Raw genomic sequence first — 8854 nt, forward strand, 5'->3', positions numbered from 1 at the left:
ACGAATTCCCAAAGCTCCCTACTAGCACCGTATTTATGATTATTATCGAAGGATGGTATTAAGGGTAGGGCATATAGTTACACCGAAAAATTAAGTGTCCAAATCCACAGTGATTGCAAGTCTAATGATACGAGTAAAATAAAGAGAATGCAAATTCTAGCACCCATTCTAGCATTCCTCCCGTCTTCATGGTGTACATCCTTTTATGCATGTTTCTGCCAGTCCTGCAAAAGGCTTGTTTCTCGAAGGTGGTTACAATTCGTTCTCACCCATTGATGACTAATGCATTATCACATAAAATATCTAGGCAAAAGTAGTTAACAGGATGCACTACATTATGGATCCTACAAAGTAGGATGCATTCTACACTCATGTCACCAGCACCTTCAAGAAGTATCTATTGTACGACCTCCATTCTAGCATTGCACTCATCACATATTGATAATATTGGATTGATATCATACTCACACTGATAATTCAAATGCTCTTCGAATTCATAGTCTTCACGTGATAATGGGTATTAATTGCATGCCATGGATGACTAATCCTTCACCATATTTAAGAATTCTTTTATCTTATAATCATTAGTGACCAAGTGTGGTAGACTCATGTCTCTCTTCTCCTCCATTGCAAGTTTCATCTATTCAAGAATACTCACCCCGAAAGACAAGATTATCAATTTTCTATTCTTGGTTTAAACAAAAAAGGGTAAGATAAATAACAACAAACAAAAATCTAAGTACGATTGGGAAGGTAATGGCCAAGCGCTATTCTTCTCGGCAATGACATCATAGAAAGCTTGATGCCCTGCAAGTTCACGGGGTTGTTGTCAAGCCCACAATTCACGACAAGTATTGTAACCTAATTATATATCAAACCAGGGAGCGGAAGGAAAGCAACTACTAGCCCGACTACTACATTGCCACATGTAATATACACACACTGCTACGCTTGCATGCAAACCGTAGTTCGGAATTATTCTAGAAAAACAAGAAATAACAAAAGTAACTAAGTCGGAAAAAAATGCAAAGTAAATACTAAGGCTAAACCGTGAAGTAACTATGGAGATTTAATGCAATTTTTACTCGAGCAAAGGTGGTGTCTTGGTAATGGGTTAGTAGTACTCGGTGGCGTTTAATGGTGTTAAGGCTGCTTGTAATGGGGAGTATCATATACTAGTATCATGCATATGATACTAGTACATGATACTACTTCCGTAATGCATAATATCATAAGTTAGTATCTTAGGTTGCCTTATTAATTGCCATGCATGACACAAAATAGTACAACATTTCATATGATACGGTATCATGATATGATACCACACCTTTTTTTTCCTCATTTAATCGTGTGCCACATCATCCAAAAAGTCTAGTTGGCATGCATAATACCGCTTATGATACTACCATTACGACCAGCCTAATATATATACCACTAGTACTAATTGTGTCATTGTAGTTGCGTAATGAGCCAATGACATAATTTACCATGCCTTTGAAGTCCCTCAAATAGCACTGCCCCAAGATGCCGCTTAGCAAGGAAACTCAATTGCCCTCTTGTCGCCGCACACATGCCCGCATCTAAGGAAGATATTAAGGTCATAATATCATATCAAAGGCATTAATTTCCGTTGACAACTGTGTTCCCCTAGATAAGTCGTGCTCCTCTTTTTTTGGAGGGGGGGGGGAGGGGGGGGGGGGAGGGGAAGTCGTGCTCCTCTTGAGATACAAAAGGTTGTCATTTCCAAGGCCTATTGATTCACACAAATACCTATCAACTTCACAAGCGGTTGGAGAGTTGGTTGTCTCCAACTACGCTGGTGGATTAGACATATGCAGTCATGTCACAAATTTAACCCGAGTGTCCCAAAGACTTAACTTCGACACATGAGCTAAATGGCTCGCTTGGAAGAAGATTTCAAGGTATTCACTCATTGAAGGGATACGTTCCGATTGAACACCAACACACACGCTCGCGCGCGTGCACACACACATGCACACTTCAATCTTGCTTCACTTTTGACACTTCTTAATAGTACGGTTTGTACTATGACTCAATCAATAATTAAAAATACTAGAAAAAAAACCTACTCACTAGTCTTCAACATTCAAATGCCATTTCGAAGAATTCAATATTCTCACACATGTTTAGGAGAAATCACCGCTGATTAAACCAAATCATCTAGGACTTTCTCCTAGATATACTTACAAACACATTAGTATCTTAACCGTTCCGTCCAACACTCACAAAAGGAGAACGAGATACACTTACAACTTCTTTTTAATCAAAGATCCTGAAACCCTTTTCAGAAGAGTTGCTTGGAGATTTGAACCAACAAAAGGAAGCTTTGAATACCACTTTTATTGCATTTGATTAAAAAGGTTGTCATTTCTAAGGCCTATTGATTCACACAAATACCTATCAACTTCACAAGCGGTTGGAGAGTTGGTTGTCTCCAACTACGCTGGTGGATTAGACATATGCAGTCATGTCACAAATTTAACCCGAGTGTCCCAAAGACTTAACTACGACACATGAGCTAAATGGCTCGCTTGGAAGAAGATTTCAAGGTATTCACTCATTGAAGGGATATGTTCCGATTGAACACCAACACACACGCTCGCGCGCGCGCGCACACACATGCACACTTCAATCTTGCTTCACTTTTGACACTTCTTAATAGTACGGTTTGTACTATGACTCAATCAATAATTAAAAATACTAGAAAAAAAACCTACTCACTAGTCTTCAACATTCAAATGCCATTTCGAAGAATTCAATGTTCTCACACATATTTAGGAGAAATCACCACTGATTAAACCAAATCATCTAGGACTTTCTCCTAGATATACTTACAAACACATTAGTATCTTAACCGTTCCGTCCAACACTCACAAAAGGAGAACGAGATACACTTACAACTTCTTTTTAATCAAAGATCCTGAAACCCTTTTCAGAAGAGTTGCTTGGAGATTTGAACCAACAAAAGGAAGCTTTGAATACCACTTTTATTGCATTTGAGAAGTAGCACATAAGGTAAGGTGATCTAATATCCAGTCAGTGGTCTTCTTGTAGTTGTAACACCGTGCGCAAACAAAAGTTTGTCGATGCAGAGCATGGCGAGAAGCCACAAGTAGCCTAGGTGGCTATCATTGATGTCGTCCAGAATCCACCAAGGTCGCATGCCCATTGTGCTAGTGCGCACCACGATGATGACTAGCGCCAAGCTCGCATAATTGCCTAGTGAAAATGCTGTATTGGAGAGCCCCGAGCACACACTGCGCATGGCTTCCAACGCCTGGTCACAGGAGAACTCCATCTGTCCAATGATGGTGAACACCTCCGTGGCCCCTCCCACCATGTTTTTTCATTTTTCTTTCTAAAAATTTATGAATATCATTTAAGTTCATGGAAAGAATTATAATTGGAAAAATATTTTTATAAATTCATGAACATTTTTAAAATTTTAGAATTTTGAAAAAGCTTCACAAAGATTTTTAAAAATTAATGTAAATTTAATAAAATTAGGAAGTTTTTAATTGAAAGTTGTATGAAATAAAAAAAACAGACAAAAATTAAAAACAATCAGCTTAAGAATAGTTAAATGGGGAAATCACCAACGCAAAAAGAAAGGAGTCGCTAAATATGTTGTGGCCCAGCTTTTGTTGAAAGACACGGGCGAGTTTCTTCTAGGCTTCCAATCCACCACCCATCCCAAACTATTTCCCTCAAAAAAATAATCTCAAACTATTACCACGAACGCTGACACTGAGAGTTGCTCACCTCAAATTTGGTCCGGCTTCAGAACCCTCCATGCGGATGCGAAGAAACTTTTTCACTTTAGCTATATGTAAGTTTCCTGAAAATTAATTTTGGGTCAGTCAATTTTCGGGCCGTTGATTTCTGCTTCATGATTCGTGCAACTCTTTTCTCTGTGTTGGTCTGTGTGGGCTTTTGGGCTGTTTCTTTCTGACTCAGCCAATTCTTTAACGGGCTGAAGCCCATTCTAGTGCAACAACCCTTTGCTTTGTCCTTCATTTTTTCTGTTTTTCTGTTTATACACGTTTTTGCTTTTGTGTTTTTTATTTTCTTTGTTAGTTGGTTTTATTATTTATTTTTTAGGTATTTTGGGGTGTGGAAATATATACATACAAATACTATATAATAATATGTGTCAACATTTCACTATTATATGATTATTCTTTGCATATTACGAAAAGTGCAATTTCAGTGCAAAGTTGTGTGCAAGTTTTTATTTTTATTTTTTATTCATTCATAAATAGAAATACAAACGCCACTAATTCAGTATTACTTACAAAACTTCATTATTTTGATTCTGTCTTAGTTTTTTTTATTTCATTTTCACTCTACTTTAAGGGTAATACCATTGCCAGTAATTTGTTTGTTCTATTTTTTTGTGAAAAATCCACTTTTATATGCTTATTTTTGAAAAAATTTAGAAAGCACAATTTCTATGTATATTTTGAGCAAATTTTGTCACTATTTGTTTTAGAATTTTTCCCATTTTCTTTATAGTAATACCATTGTTTGTAATTCATTCTTCCTTAGAAAAATTAATTATTCCAAGTTTGTTTTTTTATTTTGTTTCTTTTTAAAGGGTAATACCAATGTCACTAATTTATTACTTCTTAATAAACTTTTTTTGTGAAATTCCACTATTTTATGCTTATTGTTGCATATTATATAAAAAAGCAATTTTTGTGTAAATTGTGTGCAAAATTATATATTTTTTCTTTTTTTCTGTTCACTTTATTTGTTCTTAAAGGGTAATAGCAATGCAACTAAGTCATTCCATCCTATAAAACATTGTTTTATTTTAATTTCCATCTGTGTGAGTATAAATGCAAGTACTAAATACTATACGTGTGACTAATTCTTCCCTTCTTATAAAACTTCCTTGTTTGTGAAAATTCCTCTATTATATGCATATTCTTGCATATTTTAGATCGGACAATTTATGTGTAAATTATGGGCAAGTTATTTTTATCTTTTTATTTTCTTTATTCTTTAATGGTAATACCAATGCCGCTAATTCATTCTTTCTTAGAAAACATTGTTATTTATATTTATTGTTAATTTTTATTTAATAGTATTACATTTCTAATTTAATAGTTCAATTTCTGCGTACTTCCTTTTTTGCTGTTGTCGGTAGTGGCTTAGAGGTGAAGAATGTTTTTGCGGCGACTTTACTAGAACAATCAATCCCCAATTTGGATCCAAAGTTGTGTGTCTTCTTTAAGACTATACATTATGACCTGTGTAATTTATCGAAATAATTCTAATATTATGTTGTTTAGTGTGATGATAACAAAAATGAGTTAGAAATATGTGTTTAAGTACCCTCTTCTCTCTCTTCAAAATGGTAAATACGTATGCATATGTATATGTGCATATATGTATTGTATGCATACATATAAAAAATAAGTATACATGTATGAGAGATTGCAGATATAGTCACTAACTGTTACATGTAAATATGTGTGACACTGTGAGAGTGCTATTTAGGTCACCTACAAAGGCTTATCAAACACTATACTGTAGCAGCCCATATTCAGCGTACGAAAAAAAGACTGGCTTGGCACTAGTAGTGGACGTGGGCAGCCCATGGTCCAGCTTGAATGGACGAGTCTAGCGAGCGGCCGGCTGCTCGCTAGGCTACGCGAGCAGCCGGCCTAAAGTGGATTTATTTTGTCCCCTAATCTATAAAAGGTAATAATTTGTCCCCCTTAATTGATGTAAAAAAATTATAACCCATAAGTATCATGTAAAGAGAAGGTATTACAAAAGTATCCATGTTAATAGGTGTGAACGTAATTAATTCAAGTTTTTAAATTTTTAAAAAGTCATAATTTTTAAACCGCGTGTCGGAATTAAGATTCGTTTTCACCCTCGTGACGTGCTTTCCGAAACTAGATCCTGCATGGGTATGTTTCGGCGAATATTTTTGTGTGCGATTTAATCAACGTTTGGTGTAACTGTTTAGCCGTCGATATGCAACTAGTTGACAGTCAATGTGCAACTTTTTTCTGTAACCGTGGACATGCAGTTTTGGCATCGCCCCAAAACTAATCCCAAATAGTGTAATGTGCAATTTCGTCTGCTGCCCTGGCTAACTACTGTAGTCAATTGCTTAGTAGTCGTCACGCGTGTGCAGTCTCCACAGCCGCGCGTGAGAGACTATCCTGTAAGAGTGTGCCAACCCGCAGTCTGTGTGTCAACAACTATGTCGGCCAGGGTGTGCAATTCCGCAGTCACGCGTGAGCAACTACCCATATTGTGCATGTGCAACTCCCGTAGCAGTGTGTGTCGACTATGTGAACGAGAGTGTGCAACTCTGCGGCCACGCATGTGTGACTATGCTGACGAGAGTGTGCAGCTCCGCGGTCGGTCGTGAGCATCTTCCACATCAAATTCATTTGCGACTATGCGGACAAGATTGTGCAACTCCATGGTCACGCATGTGCGGTTATGCCATTGAGAGTGTGAACTCCACGTTCGCGCGTGAGCACCTGCCGCAGCAGAATCGTGTGTGACTACGTGAACAAGAGTGTGCAGCTCCGCGGCCACACATGTGCAACTATACCGACAAGAGTGTGCAACTCCGCGGTCACCCAAGTGCAACTATGCAGGCGGGAGTATGCAACTCCGTTGTGAAACGTGTGCGACTATGCCGACGAGATTGTGCAACTCCGCGGCCATTCGCGAGATACTACAGTGATGAAGTATGCAACTCCGTGGTCGTGCGTGTGCGACTATGCCAACGGGCGTGTGCAACTCCCGCAGTCGGGCGTGAGCTAATATGCCGACAAGAGTGTACACCTCCGCAGCCGCGCGTATGTGACTATGCCGACAAGAGTGTGCAATTTCGCGGGCGTTTGTTTGCGACTTTATGGATAAGAGTGCAACTCCGCTGCCATACGTGTGTGAGTATGCTGATGGGAGTGTGCAACTCCATGGCCATGTGTGAGCTACTAAGCTGACGAGAGTGTGCTGCTCCGTGCTCGTACGTGTGCGACTATGCCGCCGCGTGTGTAACTCCCACAGTCGTGCATGGGCTACTATGCCAACAAGAGTGTACACCTCCGTAGTCGTCCATGTGCGATTATGCCGAAAAGAGTGTGCGACTCCGCGGGCGTGTGTGTGCGACTATGCCGATGAGAGTGCGCAACTCCGTGGCCGTGCGTGTGCGACTATGCGGACGAGAGTGTGCAACTCCTGTGCCACACATGTGATGCCGACAAGAGTGTGCAACTCTGTGACCGTGCCGACGGGAGTGTGCAGCTCTGTGGTCGTCCATGCACGACTATGCCACCGCACATGTGTAACTTCGTGAGATACAAGGCCAACGAGAGAATGCACCACTGCCACCGCAGGCGTGCGTGTGCAACTATGCCATCGACAGTGTGCAACTCCATGACCGTGTGTGTGCGACTATGAGGACACGAGTGTGCATGCTTCCCGTTTAGAGTAGTTGTTGGCTGTTGGTCGATCTTACAATCACGCGTGTCTAGCAAAATTTGAGTAAGCAATGTGAGAGCAAGCTATCATCTAGCCACTTAGTATCGGGTGTTATACAACTACTCCATGGTCATATTCAACTAAAAACTATTATGTGTGCAACTACATCTACTAGGGATGCCAACTGAAAACCAGAGATTATTCCACTGCAATCATATCATTCCATGAACAGTACTATAAGCAGCGGCAGGGTCAGCATGTAAGTCGTCCTATCCTATTCAAGAGCACTCCTAAAACTCTGGTCGAGCATAGCAACTCAATGTAGAAACAGACGATTTTGCATCACGTTGAACATAGATGCACCAGACCAACCAGCGAGGCAAAATCAGAAAGATGCTATTTGCACAGAGATAGGTCGCCCACTGCTGCCCCTCAACTCCGCCGTCGCCGGCTGCAACATCGCCTCTGCATCTCGCCAGCTGCAGCCGCACCAGCAAAAAGGGGAACGGATGGCTGGTAGGAGGAGATAGCGGGGACTACGTGTACAGGTGGATTCGGTGCAGAGCTTCACTGCAAAAAAATACACTTCCGTGATGATACGTGTTTGTCACAGTAGGTCATGTTTTCTATCATGCATGTACATCCATGACAAATTTATGACAGAATCAAGATAGTCATACCTGTGCTGTCGTAGAAGTGTTCCATGACATTACCAAAATTATCATCACGGAAGTGTCCACTTCCATGACGATAAATCGCGCGTCACAGAAGTGCTTTCGTCAAGGGTGAGCGACACGTGGCATCCACCGTAACCGAATGCCGTTAAGCTATCGGGTTCGGTTTTGGATCCGATAACCCGTTAACAGCCCGGACCAATGGGGATTTCCCATGTGTAAAATCATCATTGGCCGGAGGAAACACGTGTTGCCTCACCGTTGGGACATATGTCATCCACTCATTGGACAGGAGGCGCCTATGATAGGTCGACACGTGGCACGGCCCAACAGTGGCCCATTCCGGTGAAAAAGGCCGGCCCATATAAGGCCTACTTGTGTCAGTTCCATTTAAGCCCACGGCCCATACGAGATGTGCCAATTCGGCCCGTCAACGGCTCGTTAAAGATTTGACACCATTGCAGCCCATCGTCAGTTCGAGCCCGTTAACAGCCCGTTATATATTTGGGCTCAATATCGGCCCGATGAGATTTCGGCCTGTTAACGGCCCATTCAGTGGATGGGCCAATTTTCACGATGTACATCTTTCGGCCTTTTAGCTACCCATTTAAATGTTGGGCTAATTTCCGGCCCGGTGTGTCTTTCAGCCTGTTGACGACCCATAAATCAGTTGGGCCATTTGTAGTCGGACCTGAGTTTCG

The sequence above is a fragment of the Aegilops tauschii genome, chromosome 7 (genome assembly GCF_002575655.3).
Source record: "Aegilops tauschii subsp. strangulata cultivar AL8/78 chromosome 7, Aet v6.0, whole genome shotgun sequence".
NCBI lineage: Eukaryota > Viridiplantae > Streptophyta > Magnoliopsida > Poales > Poaceae > Aegilops > Aegilops tauschii.